This window comes from Rhipicephalus microplus, chromosome 4, assembly GCF_043290135.1.
Source record: "Rhipicephalus microplus isolate Deutch F79 chromosome 4, USDA_Rmic, whole genome shotgun sequence".
Classification (NCBI taxonomy): Eukaryota; Metazoa; Arthropoda; class Arachnida; order Ixodida; family Ixodidae; genus Rhipicephalus; species Rhipicephalus microplus.
Window position 1 is genome coordinate 78570972 of NC_134703.1, and position 18244 is coordinate 78589215.

Genomic DNA, 18244 nt, shown 5'->3' on the forward strand with positions numbered 1-18244 from the left:
TTCGAAGTATCTGATATGCCTGGCACAGCTTACACGAAATAAGAACTGCATAACAGTACCAGCTTAGTGAAAAGATGCTGGCGATATGTAGATTGATACAAAGAGGTATACAGTCAAGTTGGTCTGCCACGTTCGTGAGTTACCGTGAATCTTTTTCACTAGGCGTGCTTGCTGTTCACTTCGGTATGGTTGCAACCAAACTTGTTCTAATAATAAAATGTGGTGTTTTACATCCCAAAACCAACTAGACTTGTTCCGCTTGCAACCTTTGGAAACAATACGACCACAACAGATCAAGGACAGCAGTGCACTCACTAGTACGTCCTTTATTGCCCGTCACATCGGCACTTGGTACTTGTGCGAGGATCCTCCTCTTGAGGTCCTCATAACGAGGAGCGTAGCCTCATCCACCACTACACATGCAAGAAAAAGAATGTCAACTTTGTAAATACTATACAAATGAGTAACACAATAAGCATTTCACCCTAACACATCGATTTTGTTTAAAACCTTATGTTGATTCTGTGCTCTAGCCACAGTTCCCTCAATTACACTGAACCCGTTATGATTACAGAAGTACTTCAACTCAATGATAATAATATCCAAGATCTTACATGCCAAAACCATGATTAGATAATGAGGCAAGTCGTTGTAGTGGGCCACAAAAATTTCGACCAATTGGTGTTCTTTAACCTGCACTGACATCACTCAGTACACAAGCCTCTGACCTTTTGCCTCCATCGCAATGCAATACCGGAAACCAGGATAAAACACATGACTTTGGGGTCAGCAGTCAAGTGCTGCAACCACTGCACCAAGAAAAACTTCAACTCAATATATGTCCTAGAGTTTAATATGACAGGTAGCTAGAACACTGAAACTATTAGTGCAATAAAAGTTATTTGTTAAGCAGGTCTTATACTCAAATGTGCAAGTATGTGCAGAAGTTCTCAATATTTAGATTACAGCTGGGGTCTTGCAGAAGAGCTCTATTTGAAACAGTGTTTGCTAGAGCGATGTAAACTTTTGTTAATAATGCTACATTTTAAGCACCTCTGTTTTATTACAAGGAAATTCCAAGTACATGAGGTTTCGATTAATGTTGACTTTTGGGGACAAAGCTCCCTATGCCGTGGGTCATGCGTCCGTGATGTATGTAGAAGTAGTATAGTAGTAGTAGTAGTAGGAGTAAATAGCCACCTCAACAGCCGGACCATAGGAGAAGCACGCGCGCAACCTTTTCAATTGAGGAGGAAACATGTGCCCGTTAGTCATAAATAAAATGATAGTGGTTTCTGATGAAAGAACTTGCACAGATGAGTATTGGTGAATCTCCTATAAAATTTGCTTTGAATTTCATGTTTACTGAAAAAAAAAAAACTAGTACCAGAAGGACGCACTATCTGACCAGAAAGGGTTGCACGTTAAACTCGCTGGGCGTAACCTTCTTGGTTTTAGCAAGGTTTAGAGATGGTTGGGCCACAGTGCCATGAACTAGAAGCGGTGAAAGGTGGGAAGTAGACACGAAGCACAGTCTGTAAGAAAGTGCGCGAGTGCCACTTCTTGTGTAGTACTTGGAATTTCCGCTGGATCTCGGTACTTCTATATGCTGAAAAGATGCGAGATGGCAGTACTTGAAGTGTTCACTGGATGGATGGACAAACAGACAGACGCACAGACGGGCAGTCGCACAGACGCATGCACAGAAGCCCCATTCATCATCATGCACACCATAGATATGCCGAGATTTTTTTCTCAGACCTAAAATCTGATCACCCAGAAAGCCCAAAAATTGCAAAAGCAGTGTTCACTGCTCCAAATAAAAGTATTGTTTTTCTGTCACAATGCACATAATATATGTTACACAAGAGGCCTGCTACAATTAATGCTACAACACTTTATCTCAGGATGCAAAGATGCCCTATATGCTAAGCTGGTTGCTTTCCACAGCTAACAAAGGTATTGAGTGTATTTACTAGCCACAATCGTTTTTTTATGCCACAGACACAGTGCACGAGCACAATTCTGTATCATTCATGCAGGGTTCACACAATACCTATTGTGTGCAGCTACAATGTACGAGCCCTTCATCCCAAGTGAATGAATCCATTTAAAACTGTACTGTACTGGGAACATCGTGACTTGATGCTCAGAGTAACAATAAAAGATTGTTCACATATAGACTGTTACGAATTAAGTGTGGAGTGAGAGATACTAAAATTCTGTTAAGCGAGTCTGATGTGTTCAAAACAGACGAGTTGGACACACGCAGTTTTAAATATGTGCACTTAATATATTTTCCCTATTTATTGTAACAAATGTCATGCAATGACAAAACCAGCAGGGGCACAAATTTTATTCAGAATTGCAAGCAGAGCTCATTCACAAAAAATTTCAGGGCAAACGGTGATCACGCATGCACAGTTTTCATCCACGAAAGAAACAAAATTAGATAGTTAATTTGTCCCGTGGCTAGAGTGCGAACACCCGACACCACGATTATGCCGCGATGCAACCACACCTTTGCAGAGACGAAGTAGGTGGAGAGGTTAATTAGCCGGATGAAAAAAATAAATCCGGTTTGCTACGTGGCCGCTACACTACATTGAGCTGGGAAGGGTGAAAGATACGAAGACCGAGAGAAATGGGAGTCCATAAATACGACGCAGTGCGCACGAATATATTGCAGCGAGATCTATAGTATACGCAGCGCTCACCTCTACGCACTAATGCGATTCGCACGTGCTGTCATGCGAAATGCCGATGCACAAGGTGACCCTTCTTTTTTCTATTCTAACTTAAACGAAGAGCGCCCGCATCTTCTGCGTTCGAGATGCTCGATGTTTCGCACGGACCTAGGTGAAGCTGTAAATGACACCCGACCTACACCAACCCCGCATTAAACCAACTAGGCCAGCCAACGCCAGGCCAGCACATCATTCACACATATGTTTCTGCTCGGCAGTGCTTGCGCTTATAAGGTCAACGCTACAACACAGCAAACGTATGCGATTATTCTCGCGGCGACCCTTAATTGGGTCGCTGCAACACTGCATGCATACGCCCGCAGGCTGTCCGAAACTTTCAGTAGTTTATAAAGTGCAACACCTGTATTCCTAGTCACATATCTCAGGCGGAAGAGGGACATGTAATATAGACATTCAATGCCGACCACATGGCGACGAAGACCTGTGAAAAAGCGGGAATGAGGCAGGCGAAACCCGCGACTCACCAGTACTCAACGTGCACTTTGACTGGCGCTTGTCCTGCCATCGTAGACGGTAACCTGTCGAGAAAATCGCGCACCAGTTGCAGAAAGTGGATGCAGTAAAAGTACTACCACGGAACACCTATACTACCGTCTTACCGCAGGTCTGTCCGCAAGCAAACGAGCGAGTCAGCAGCAGCGCAACGCGACGGAATGCCGCCAGAGAACACCTATGCCGCTGCGGATGAAGCGGAGAGGGCGCAGAGATAGCACGAAGAGCGCAACCTTCCTCCTCTCCCTTTTTCTGGCGCGGTGTTGGCAGCGTTGGCCTAGCTGGCGCTGCTCGAAGCTTCTCAAGGTCGATCTAAACGTGCGCAGATACATTGTAAACAGGATAACAATAGTGAGTCATGATAGGATGATAGGTAGGCTCCAAGTTCCTACACGTGCGTCCGCCGCACACACGCGCGCATATATCGCATACACATATGCACCATAAAACCATGGCTTTATATATATATATATATATATATATATATATATATATATATATGTGTGTGTGTGTGTGTGCGTGTGTGTGTGTGTGTGTGCGCTTCTCCATCATTCTGAATTTTATTCTGGCTACAGGCATTTTACGTATCACAGGTAAACAATGTAAATTTTTTACGTACTTGCGCACATTTACCTACACTGGGCTTGCGACTTGGCCTGGCATTGCGAGAGATTGGTTCGTGCGGTGTGCATACCACGCAGTAAGGTCTGGCACTGTATAATACATATATGCAACAAGAACTGCATGCACGGCATACCTCATTATGCAGAACTTCCCACAGCACAATGCTCTTAGAAGAAAATATTTTCTTCTAAGAGCATTGTATATATATATATATATATATATATATATATATATATATATATATATATATATATATATATATATATATATATATAAGCTGGTTTTCTTAACTACCAAAAGTTACGAATGTTTATCGAGTTAATTGATCGTGTCGCGCTTCAACGGAGAAGTTTCTTGCTTGGTGCATGTTTCATCTCGATAGTAAGACGTTTCATATATAGGGTATAATTAATTTACTGAAGTGAATAATCATGCATTTTGCGTTCTAGTACAATAAAGGTTTTTATATGTGTGTGCATAATTGTCTTGCATGGTTACTGCTGACCGCTCCCCCTTCTTTTTTTTGTTCTGTTGACCACCAATGTGTGTCAACGAATAAAATCCTGTTTGATCGAGACAATTTATCAAATACTAATGGGTTATAGTTTATTTCATTGAAATGTGAGAAGTCGGGTTTCAGCCCCTAGTATAAAGCTGCTGCGCCTCAAAGCAATTGAGCATACATCTCTTTGATAAAGCAATGAGTGTGTATGAATTTTGACTCAAAAAATATAAATATAGTACATTTAATTTCAAAGGCAATGTGACATGTCACAAGCATTTAGTCAGCTTTCCTTCAAACAGGAAACCATGCACCCATAGCTGCAGCTGTGCAGAAAAGCACCAGGTGGTTTACATATCAACCGACTACACTCGTACTCCCGTGTCCCATTTTCTACAGCAGCAGTTCAAATATAAAATGTTCACATAAGTCATGACCTATATTTTTTTTCTATGTACATAGTTTTTTATGTGATTCTGTAGCATCAGAGAAATATGTCAGCCGAGGGCGTATGTGCACAGATAAGCTCTCAGAGGATAAGGTACACAAAACAAGGACAGGTATTGACGAGACAAGGAAAGTGCATTTCTAATCTCAATCCTCCTACTTTTCTGCCCTGTACTGATCTCCAAAAAAGGGGGGGAAGGGGTGTAAAAGATAAGAGAAGGAAAAAAGAGGCAAAAATAAGAACATAGCGCTGGTCTTTGTCCTGCCACACAGTCTGTGAAGATTCTACCTTAAGATCGCCACTGGTCGGGCAGCCCACGTCATGGAACTACATGAACTCATGAAAGCTTAGTGCAGTGGGGTCGTGCAAGGACACTGGGACGTATGTGCCTAAATCCCTTGTTTCAATAAAGTTTTACCTCCTCCTCTACCATGTTCCGATGGTGAGGGGGTGAAAATAAGTGGCCAACAGGCTAGGTGGTGGAAAATGAACTAAACGCACGTCATGACTGAAATCTTCCTTCACACACCACTGTGCCACTGTTCATATGCAAAGTACATTCTACACGCATACAGAACAAATTAAAGGTAATTGGAGCTGCTGCCTAGGTTTGCAACATGAAAGGGAGAAGAGAGCACCCCTTCCCATGCCTGTATGTAAGTGGTGCCCATGCATATATTTTCCAATTATTAAATTAAGGAGAAAAAATTTCAAAATCATACTCAGCGTCAAAGGTGGACAAGAGGGGTAGTACTACAATTGCATCCTGAGAGATCAGGGACTTGCATATCTCGGCCTGTCACCTCAACTTTGCTTGGTCAAGTTGATGAAGGTCCTCGTTATAAACCAAATTCTCTACAAGCTGCCCTAGGCACAATACTCAATCCTAGGGTAACCGCAAAGGAAACACCTTCAATGTGTTTTTCCAGATCTGTGGGCCAGCTCAGACGAAAAGTATCTTGGCAAGTTTGAGCTCCCTTCTCAAACAGCCAATGCACTTTTGCATTCAAATGCCAGTTACTGAGAGGGTTATATGTGCTCTGATACTTTTAAAGTACGTGTTGCTCAAATATTTTAAATATCTCAGCAACAAATATGTACTTTTGAAATATTTAAACTACCATGCATGCCCTCTGATCATCACTTGAAGGCTTCTATTATTGCCACCAAGCAACACACATTGATAAGATTATACTACATAATCACTAAACCTAGTTTCAAGAACATCACATGGGCCTGTCAAAATAGCTCTTATCTAAATAACACGCAAGCCATGGGAGACTGCCGACAATCTCGGCATTGAATGACCTGTCAAGGCAGACTATTACGGCTAAATACAACCACTGCTTTCAAGGCCCACCCAAACCAAAATCTTCATTCAACATGGGTATCAACACTTGTGTCCTATCAAAATAGGGCTTCTTTCTCTCTACTTTAGTGTGGGACGCAAGGTAGTGTTGCTCGTGAGGATACTATACATGGAGAATTGATAGTCTGCCTAACCAAAGTGGGGAAGTTTGTTCTACAGCAAGGGATATAGATGACTTCCAGTTGGACGTGTTGGTAAAAGCTCATGATGAAACAGCATGTCACATCCTTTCCATGTGGAAAGGAATACATCAGGCAAACAGGTAGTTGCCTGAATGTGCACATTCACAAACATAGCTTGTTAAAGGGGACCCGTGCGCACTTAGCAATGCACTGCAAGGAGCGCACTTGCCAGCCAAAACATTGCGACAAAGAAATAATCGACAAGCACAAGAAGCGAATGAGAAAAATAATTTAATCTTTTTTAATGAAGAAAGCAGGTCATAAGTGCATTAGCCAGGCGTCTCATCTCCTAACAGATTATGAGTTGGCTTTTTTGGACGTAAAGTGACTCAGTGAATTTCTCTTCTTGTTAATTTCAGGGTTTGACAAATGTTTCCCCACCGCATGCAATCGTTTATCACAACGATCTTTCGTTGATTCACACTGTTTATGATAGTAAGGGTGGTTTACGGTGATGTGCATTCGTGTGATGCATAATAAGAATGTTCTTTCCGAAATAAAAATTTTCGTTAGCTAGTAAGCACTCTGTCCTGTGTTCTTTCCAAGTTCTCATGCATATTGCGTTTGTTTCACCATGAAGGGATGTAGCACTAGATTTACAATTGCAGCTTGTCTTTTCGAGCACTACCAGCTAGAATATCTGATGGCAGATTGGCACTTGTGGGACTGCAGCAATAATTTTTGCTGCACATCTGCTTGCAGAGCCGACTTCATGGTCTCAAGCAGCTGATATTCTTAAGGACAAACAGTGTCTCGTTTCTCACTAGATTCCCTCAGGGATCAGTGAACCTGATGCCTGAGGTGCTTCAGGGTGTAGAAGGTGTTGACAGCTAGTTTTGTGTACAATTGAGCCGGATAAACTGGGTAAGATTGAGGCTATTTAAAAACAACCATTGACGATTAGGTACAGATAATGTGACGTGCTTATTATCCTTGCTGTCTTCACTGACCTTCTAACTAATCATGCCACTTGGCTTCTATTACGTGCTGAAATGCACATTGTACAAGCTAGCAAGAAAGTTACTGTGTTTGTTATTGTATAACAGAAGTAACATATCCGTGAAGCCTGTGCAAGGCCAAGCATGCCAAATGTAAGCATGCTGTGTAGTCGCATGTTTTTGCAACTGAGTCATTCCATTCTACCGATACATACTTAAAATATAACAGGTACACATCAGCCTTTAACAATACATCATAGATGTAATGTTATTTAGCCATCACTGGCTGCAAAATGAAGGTAAGGTTTTGATATGAGTCGGACTATAACTGTGTGTCTTTTTTACGTAGTAAGCCAGTTCCAAATTTCAAAAAGTTAAATAACCTCAGAAAACCACACACAGGGTGTACAAAATAGATGCATTTTCTACTGCATAGTCTATACGTGAATTATTAGAGCAAGAAGCATTGGGCAGGGAGGTGCTAATTCTTCAGGCAAGACCCGTTTTGAGGTTTGTGATCGAGCCATCATCGGTGCACCTTCCAGGACCTTCAGCTATTGTTCCAAGATTGCCAACAGCATGGTAGACTAGCGGGAAAGTTGTAAGCCTGAAAAAGAAAGTAGTGGTCAGGGGTATTGACAGGGGCAAAGCACTAAGAAAAAAGCAAGATAGAGAAAAAAATATGAACGTTTAGTCGTGATGCTGGTTACAATGCTTAAGTGTATAAAGGCACTGGCTGAAATGGTAAAAAAATGAAGAAAAGTAATGTACGCAGTCACAAAGGAAAGCAAAATGATTCACATCATCTGTCATGCATGCAGTAGCTGGGCAAAATCTCTTTTTACCATTACTTTTTATACAGGCATTAGAATCGCGTATAGTAGGACGGGCCAATTTTCTTAAAATGACACCACCATATTTTAGCGCAGCCCATTCAAAACATGCACCAAGTACCATGCAGGTTTACTATACAATTATTGACAAAGGTTGTATCATTCACCACTGGCATGCAATTAAGCCAAATCGGTGACTAGTACATTCCTTCATTATACAACCATTTTTATTGAGCACAACTGATGTTAGGCAAAGCATAGGGTATAGTGGCTCAATGAAATGCTTTTTTTCCCTGTAAATCCATGAAACGGAACAAGTTTTCTTCACGAAAAAAATTTGTCTGCTGCATGACCACAGCAGATTTTCAGAATGACACTAATCCCAATCTCCTTGAGAAGTGAAGTTTGGAAACAGTATATCACTCCTGATTCTAAAATGAATGGGGTGAGAGAATATAAAAAACGAAAGATAGGTTGCTTGCCATGTTCTCCAACAGAAAAATGTTGGTGGCTTAAAAAAACGTTCACGTCAGTTCGTATGAAGCACCAGTAGCTGCATATTTCAGTCTAAACCAAACTGCTATATAAGGCCAACTGATAAAATATTTTACTTTTTTAAACTATTTGCAAATGGGCAGCACACGATATTGAAGTACTTTGTCAAATTGCATGATCGGCAATGTGTCTATGTGAAAGTGAATATTATGTTGCCAACTGTTATGAATAATCTCAATGAGCTTGTCTCATCGGCCACAGGAACACTAAGGTTACCACAGAATGTCTTCAAAACTATATCAGGTCATTCTCTTTCCATCTGAAGTGCTGCTTCGAACACGCAAGCCAAGTATTATTTCACCGTATCTGGCAGGGTGTCAACAGAATGACATAAAGGATGGCTTTTTTTTGTTTTACAGAGGCTATTAAGGCTCTGTATACTACAATTCCAGTCATCATAAACCTATGTGACAGCCATGCGATCCCAGCCATAGGGAATGAGTTGTCTTCAATGTTCATGACTATAAGTTGGACTGAAAGCTGAGGCATACACTCCCTTTTAAGTATTTCAGCTAACAGAGAAGCAGCAGTTTTAATTTATGCTATCCACCCTGCCACCTTTTTTAAACACCTATGGTACCTCAATTGGCTACTGTAAGTGCACCGTAGTAAAAAAACTAGGAAGCACTAATGTCAGTAAGTAATAGAGAGAGGGCAATGCGAATAGTTGATTGATTGATATCTGGGGTTTAACGTCCCAAATCCACCATATGATTATAAGAGACGCCGTAGTGGAGGGCTCCGGAAATTGCAACCACCTGGTGTTCTTTAACGTGCACCCAAATTTGAGCGCACGGGCCTACAGCATTTTTGCCTCCATCGAAAACGCAGCCGCCACAGCCGCAATTCGATCCCGTGAGCTCAGCAGCTAAGTACCTTAGCCACTAGACCACCGCGGCGGGGCTGCAATGCGAATAGTTACAACTGAAGTGAATGCTTGGACAAGTTGCTACTGCATACTAGAAATTAAAACAGCACAAAAAACAAGAAGTCCAGTAAGAGATCGATGCAGACAACAGCATGTTGTTGCCTATGTCTGCCTTTTACTGGGGCTCTGGGCTTTGCACCACATCAAGTTCTAGATCTGTGACAATCAGCTGGCCAAAAATATGTTCAGGAGAAAAAAACTGAAAGAGTATGTGTGGATGTGCTGTGGTGGCACCTGTGGACACTGACAAGTCTACGCACCACATTTCCAATGCTATTGGGTCTCCCTCAAAAGTTTTCAAGAAAAGAGTTGGCAACAGCTATGTCAAGAAGATTCTAATGTGCGACTAATGAAATGATGAGGAATAAACCGAGTTCAGGAAGCAGTGCACTGAAGTATATAGGGCAGAATTCAGTAAGCAGAAAGCATGCAGCATGCAATCGGGCACTCACCGACCACATGCATGAGAGTGCGACCCTCAGGGCTATTTTTGGACACCAGTTACAGCCTTGATCGATTTGCCTTGGCTGGCCTCCAAAACTCGAGTGGCAACCTGATCAATAGAGCATCCATAAACCACTACAGGCATACAATGAGCACAACTGCACTTGTCAACTGCCACTGTTGCAAGATATGTAGATTGCATTATTAAGTATAGCTACAATGAATTTTCCTTGTGTAGAAACAGCCTTACACTCAGATAATACAGATACAGAGTGTGCAAATTTTTTACGCTCGAAATACAGGTATAGCACTGTTCACAATTGAGAAACCAGCAAAAATACATATTTGCAATACATATATACTCAAAACAATAAAGAACCATAACTTTTTGCAGATTGTGACATAAAACTGACAAGCACTGAGTACCAGTACACGCGAGTCCACAGTGAATGACATCCGAAGTTTGGCATTGCACTTGTCACCGTGGAAGCACTGAAGGCAACATGTCATGATATACATGTGTATCTTGCCATACTATTCTGCACTATAAAAGCTCTTTTAAGAAATATAGAAAAAGCATGAAAAACCCTTAAGCTTCTTCGCCGCAACAGTGCAATGCAATATCATTTTTACGCCCCGTTCGCATTGCGTTCTCATTCACTTGCAATGCTTCACTTCTTGGCTGACATCTCGACCACGCTGCGAGGGAAGGCGCGTCTATGCGAATGACATTGTGGTCGTAGCCTCTCCTCGGGAAGCTGCTGTAATCACAGTTGTGAAATACTCGGTACACATAGCTGCACACTTAGCTAGCTAATGCTGCGATGGACAATCATCATGACAAATAGAGCCTTTTCGAAATTGTAAAGTTAGTTTTGCTGCTATGCAGTTTGAACAACTAATGGCGGTCAGTCATTTACTGCAAATATCCAGTTCAAGTCCGGTTCGCTTACGCAATAACATGGAAAATGTAGAGTTTGGCTCTCCTTGATATAAACACAGGCAAGCTCAAGCATACAAGCATATCCAACTTAGACCACGTCTCCGCTTGAAGCACGAAATTAAGGTGCTGCCATTACATGGGCAAGTATGCAGTGCACAGAAGCGCACTTGCAAGTTATGAAAAGGATTCATTGTAGAGCAGCCCTTTTGTAATGGGTCGGCAGCTTTCAAGTATGTTTCGCACTCGCATTACATTTGATGCCTAGTGCGATTCTCCACTCCCTCCAGACTACGTTACACCTTTTAACGTGACTTCTTGCCCGACATAATTTCTGAGGGGTCTTTTTCCAAGGCGGTTTTGAGCAATGGCATGACTTTAGGATAGAATACTTGAAAATCACACAGAATACCTGGGTTCCAATCGAGCTCGATCCCTGGTTTTCATGCTTTGCATCTGTTGAAATTTCTCGCTCATGGATCGCTGCTTTTCTTCATAGTGAAAGTGGCATCAACTTACCTCCGCAAAATCTGGAAAGGCATTTTTTTCCAGCTTGGAGAACACCTGGACACCATTGATTTCAACTTCAAAGGCCGCTGTGGGAGAGGTAAATCAGTTAGCCTATGTAATTCAATGAGGTAGTAAAACTAGGATAGATCATAAACACCAGAAAACTAACAACATAAGTACCATCTCAGAAGCGATGTTAGATGAGGACAAATCTTATGGCTACCTCTTCGAGTGCAATTCAATTACACCCTTGGCGAATTTAATTTTGCTGCATTTCTTCTGCCATTAAAACAACAAAGAAAAATGGCTGCAAGATTGATGAAAGGTTACCAATGATTCAGTTGATTTTCCAACTTTACATGTCAACATTCAGTCAGCATAAAGGTGAAACATCAGGAAATCGCTTATTTCACGTCTAGAAATCTGTTTAAAAATCACACATTCAGTCATCTAGAAAGTACGCCTGATCTAGCAAATAAAGAAGAACCATTAGTGCAAGCCCACAATACATGACACATATATGACTTAAATGTAAACATTCGACCGATGTCTGTCTGGTTGAGTATAAAAACTGGGAAATCATTTAAACTGGGAAATGATCTAGTCCCAGTTCCCCCTGAGGAAGGAATCAAGTCGTTTCTGAAACGTCGGGTTTCTTTAAAACATTTGGGTGGAGTTTCAATCATTTTCCATGACACATATGAATCATATTTCGCACAAACGACCAGCATCTACATACCAACTTGTTTAGCCAAATATTTTAGCACATGTTTGAATAGATGTTAATGAAGTATGCAATATGTTTTAAATATCAATATTTTAATGAACCTTCTTGCTTTAGAAATCTCGTCTTGGCAAGCGGAATAGCGCATGCAATGTGTGATAGAAATCACGTCAGTAAGTATAAAGTATTAAGATGAAATAAAAAGCTATGAGCAAAAGATACAAATTTCTATTTCACAAAAGGCTGATTCCACGAATAAAAATGTGCTAAAAAGCTCCATGAAGATAAAGCAAGTGTACGAGTACTACTTCTCGATAGGTGAACCACTTCTGAAAGCAAGGTCGATGAAACATACTTTTATGTAGTGTCAACACGAACTGTTAACAGAAGTGCCATGAAAAAGTAGTACATTCTCAATCATAACATCCGAATTTGAGCAATATTTCAGAATATGATATATTTACGAGGAATTTTGTCTTAACAGCTTCTGGTGGGTACATGAAACCACCAAAAAAGTGTTCCTATAAATATTCGCATTTTTAATGTGCACAAAGCTAGAATAGGCAGGTAATTTTATAAAATTTTGTGATAGCCAAACTATTCATGCTGAAATGAAACTTAACTATACTCTTTATTGTTGCTTGACTACTGTTTAGAGCTCATGAATGGGACATGTTTATAAATTGAAAGTAGCTGGTACTATTACTTTCGTAACGACATGTAGATCTTGTTTTGTCGTTGTTGTGCTAGTTCACAGATTGAACAAACAATATTATTCTGTGTGAAAAAGTTTCTACATCACAAAAAAAAGAGGTGACATTATTTCGCACTCATTATTATTAACCAGAGCAGTTGATTTCTTGAACGGGCACATCAGGGCCCTTCTGGGCTTCTAATGCGCCACGTGGTCTCGCAATATTTTCGCAGCCTCGTGTAAGGTTGTAGTTTAACTGCTGCTTGCGATACCTCGAAAATGTTCTACGTTCAAGAAATAAACAGAGTTGGAAATCTGTGCCTCACGTGTGTGCATATTTCTATGTTTTTACGTGTCTTTTTCTCGCAATTTAAACTTGTCCGCTATTCGTGTTTATTTGTTTGCCACTTGAGGTTTAGAGTCGTCGTGCTCAAAGCAGCATACACCTAGAGTTCCCTTTGGCAATCATTGTAAGGAAGTCAACGCATTTTCTCGCAAACGAGTTACTGCATGCCAGGTAAGGTCACATACGAGTCACACTGGATGGCAAAATTCACTCACTTTTGCGTCCTATACTGCCAGTCACGCTGGCGGTGGGTACCTTGGCGAGGATCTGCTTCTTCAGTTCCTCGAAGCGAGTGATGTACCCTCATCCACCACTGAGACACGAAACAAAATGAAAGAAAGAAGAAGACAAATACCTGCTACGGATATACGATACACTAAGAACGATATGCTTGTTTGCGGTCTCAGTGGATCTTTATAGTTCACTTGTAGAGCAAACATTATCACCAATAATACCCTAATTTTTTACCATGTTTGATGTATGTTGATACATGTGACATGATCAAGTGCATAATAATAAAAATGGTTAGTTCTCTTTAATATTGTACCTAACAAAGAAAACAGGTCCTGAAATTTATGCTTACTTCCTTGATTAAGCACACATATCACATTACAAATAATAAAGTAGTGTATATTTTAATATTAAACGTAATTATTAATTGTAAATAACAGTAAGACAAGACACCTAGATGTAGCAAAGTTGAACAACGACTTTTGTAAAAAAAGAGTTACAAGTGAATCACCGCAATTACTTTAAAGAAAAGCAAGGCATGAATGACCATCAAGAGCACCAGAGAATTATAGAAATTTCTAAATAATAATGTTTACACGACATTAAATGCACCATTATTGCAGGTCATATGACTTGGCAGGTTTTGCATTATTTCCTACCATTTTTCATTGGGTTGAATGGGAACGATTAAGCACTAATTTGAAGTCTGTCATGTGATCCTTTAAACATTTTGAAATAACGTTATTTGTAGTATTCTTCCACTGACTATTTTTTTTTGTGTGTGTGAAGATATCTTACTTCTGGTATCCTGTCCGGAGTACAATGCAAAAGCTTTTCAAGGCAAGGAGATAAAAAAAAACATTACGTTCATTCTGATAAAGGGAAGCATTCTAACTTGACCGATATCCTGAGTTAGTGTTCAAATAATAAAAAAATTAGTACAGGTACACAAAAAGTTATACTACGAAGAATTTAAAAAAAAATTATGATGGCCTAATCCAGGTTTCTGGAATTCATTAAGCATGCCTCAAGAGGTGGCCATGGGCATTTGCAGAATTTTGTCTTGGTGCAAACCCATGCTGCATCGCAGTGGGGGAGGTGTAATATCACTGGTGTAGCTTGGGTTGGGGGGGGGGGGGGGGGGCTGTCCTGACGTGACTTGAGGGGGCAAGTGACCCATTCGCACACCCCTGCTGACGCCATATGGAGGTGCCCATTTGCAGCACTATGTTGCACAACTATCAGTAGCGCTCGCCTTACCACTATACTCAGAAGCGCGAATGTACTAGCTCGTTCATGTTCATTGATTGTTATTTTTGGGCGAGTTGGAGCACCACAGAGGATGGTGTACGTTCATGTTATGTGTTCATGTCATTTCTCTTTTGGGTGTCTGGTACATCTTTCGTTCATTTTCACACGCTCCTACATCATTTTTCGCCTATACATTGGAGCCAATTAGCACTTAATAAGCCACTTGATTACCAACAACCAATATAGAATCATATGCAGCATCACACCTAGTGTCTCAAGTCTTCAACTAAAGCTGGTGTAGTGACAGCAGCAAGCTGTTGCTTTAGATAAAAAGAAGAGGGGAGGGAGGCATTCTAGGGAGAAAAGCTAATATTTAACTAGGGACAAGCACAAAATGGAAGATGGATGGAGACACCACCTTCAAGTTTTCACACCAAGTCACCTTACATCACTTATATTTAAAGGCATATCCTACGGCTTCATTTGTCAACAACTATGGATTACACTGCTCAACAGAGTCACTGAACATAGCACGTTTCGGTTACTTATAACCAAACTCAAGTACGAAAAGCGCTTTTGAATTTCGTAACGTTGCATTGACGAAACAACCACGCGTTTACGGCGCAAAAGTAAAAAAAAAAAAAAAAGACAGCGTAGCTACGTCATAGTTTCGTTTTCTGGCAACTCGTTATTGCGAAATTCACAATACCGTTAGTTATCACATAATTTGTCGGCTAAACTGACTTGGTGTTTCGCTTTTGTTAGCCTATCAACTTGACTTAAATTTTGAACCAATCTAAAATACGGTCGCTGTGGCCGCGGGATATCAAACCGGCGATCTTTACGAATTTTGACCATTTGCGCAAATCTGCAAGCTGGCTTTCCTGCAACAATGTTTTCAAACCAAAAGGTCTCGTTCCCACATTGCTTTTCCCACTCATTGTGTATTTGCCTTCCCCCACTCCCTTCTTTACGAACGACGTATACAGGTGTCTCGCCTGGGCCGCCATGCGATCTGAAGGTTCGTTCGAGGTGGGTTTACCACTATTCCAATGAAGGCACACGAGTGTGACAAAACGACTTTTTCGAGGTGAAAAAGTCGTTTTGTCACACTCGTGTGCCTTCACTGGAATAGTGGTAAAAGCACCGTGAGCAAGAGAAGCAATCTGGGCACAATAGTTTTTTTTTTTTTTTAATAACGTTGCAGAAAAGTCGCCTTGCAGATTTCTGCAAATGGTCAATTAGCAGTTGATGTTGTTCAGAATGCCGTGCCACTTACCAATACTCAACAAAGACCTTAACCGGCTTCGCCCCAGCCATCCGCGCCGGTCTGCGCTGTATCAACCTCTTCGCGGCTTGCAAACACCTGCAGGATTAATCGAAGGCGCGATTATGCAGCGTCGGCACCAGCAACGGAGCGAAAACTTATTAATATAATAGGGCCTACCTAAGTACCTCCGGCCGAGAGAGGCAGAGACCGCGGCAACAAAACTTGTGACTCAGCCGTCACTGCCCTGTATAACGCGAGCCGTTCTGTGGCGAGCCCCCGCGAGCACGTGCGATGGAACGACGGGTAACGTTCCATCGACAAAAGCGACACACCAGTATCGAGCCCACGATACTGCCGATGGGCGCTGCAGTAGTAAGGCGCTATGAAGCGTGGAAGCTTGGGCAAGTTGGTAGGACATAACTGAATGCAGAAACAGCGCAATCTAGAAGTAGTTACGAAGTAAATACTTCTAGGTTGCGCTGTTTCTGCATTCAGTAATAAGGCGCATTTTGCGCATGTAGCCACTGCATTTTCATGCTTGTCGAAATTCAATAAAGTACGTACAAGTATAGAGGGCATCTCCCACGTCGGGACAGACAGAGAGCCCGAAGCTCTCCGACCGCCGCCTGGCGGGCCTCCTGGCCGAGTCACAGAACACCTACCAGTCACAGAACACAACCCTGCGACCCTGAAATGCGACCCTCCCCGATCCGAGTCGACTCGGATCGGGGAGGGTCGCATTTCCCTTTCTCTGAAAATTTTGACGTTCCTTTCACCTGTCTTAATTTTTCATGGCGACAGTGGCAGTCTGGATCCTTCATGCTAAACCACCTCATCAGAGGTCGGCAGAGGACGAAGGTCAGCAACATGCGGCCCGCATGACTCGGTAAAGTAGACTTTGTCACGGTCCGTTGAAAATATGAATGAAAAAACTAGACATGAAAGTCAATTGAGGTGCTTTGGGTGTGTACAGTGGCTCATTGTTAATAATTCGTCTGTTCTATGAGCAGAATGCTTTTTCGACAGCTTTAGCATGAAAGATCCAGACTACATTGTCACCATGAGAAATTTAGTATTATGCGGCTCCGGCGTGGCGTCAACCCCCCTCCCCCACGTTTTTCCTTGCTCATCTGAAGGCTCTGACGTCGACATGGCAATCTTGGCCTAAAATGAGATTTTTGCTCAAATTAAAAATGATTTTCATTCCAGTTTTACATATTAGTGTCAGTTCACCTAACTTTGATGCTTTCCCAGCAAATCCTGATGAAGGATCTCATACAATTATATCTTTAAGAAAATGATGCGAAGTTTCCCCTTCTTTTTATATAGATGACCGTGAACCTATAAATGCAATCCAGTCTAAATTGCTCACATGTGCGGTACAATGCACCCTTATTGCACCTTGGAATTAAAGGCGTGGTCATGTTGTAGTACAAACCACTGACATGTGTGAGCCAACATTGTACTGAGAGCACACATTTATTACAGAGAGAGAATTTATTAGGAGGCAGAGAGGTCATCTTGAGCTAGTGCGCTCAAGCCTGCTATTCTACAGAGGTGATAAAGGAAGGAGGAAAGAAGGAGGGATGAAGGATATGATGATGGGGACAGGAAGAGGTGGTACACTGTCGTCCTTTGTGAAGGGGAACACATGAGCGCATGGTCTGCGCTCTGTGGCAGCTGCCTAGTAGACCATCATCAACCATCAGCAAAAGAAAAGACGTTGGCTTTTGGCGTCATCTATTCACAAACTAAACAACGAGTTATGGCCGCTGGACAAGCGCCGCAAGATACCATTGTTGTAGAGAGCAGGTCACACGATCGCGTGTTCTCTTTCATAAGGAACGACGGTGTACAGTAGTATAGCACCCTACAGCTTAGACTAGATCTAGGTACTATGAGAGAACAGTGTGGAATATTACGGCTTTGAAATGCTTTTTCACATAAATCCAGACGTGAAGGAAGTTTCTTGCGGAAAAGAAAAAACTATTTGACAATAGCATTCTACAATGTTCACATCAATGTACTGACGAAGTAAACCGTACAGGCAGTACAATTGTGCAGAGTGCTATTTTTAATCAGCAACAGAAAAGAAAAATACAAAAAATACATTACGTAGTCAGTGACTAGAAAAAGACATCAGCCAGCAATAGAGCATCAGAAAGTAACACCGTGTTTGTTTACAAGTGGTTCAG

The 18244-nt window shown here is 41.6% G+C and overlaps 1 long non-coding RNA gene across 1 annotated transcript; it reads right to left on the reverse strand.

Annotated features, from left to right (window-relative positions):
* Window positions 1-7722: 7722 nt before the first annotated feature.
* On the reverse strand, window positions 7723-16362 carry LOC119172156 (uncharacterized). The gene is made up of 6 exons (XR_005109923.2): window positions 16227-16362; window positions 16059-16145; window positions 13513-13610; window positions 11543-11619; window positions 10092-10192; window positions 7723-7930 (listed from the first exon to the last, which is right to left on the reverse strand). It is a non-coding gene; the product is annotated as an uncharacterized LOC119172156 (long non-coding RNA).
* Window positions 16363-18244: the final 1882 nt, after the last annotated feature.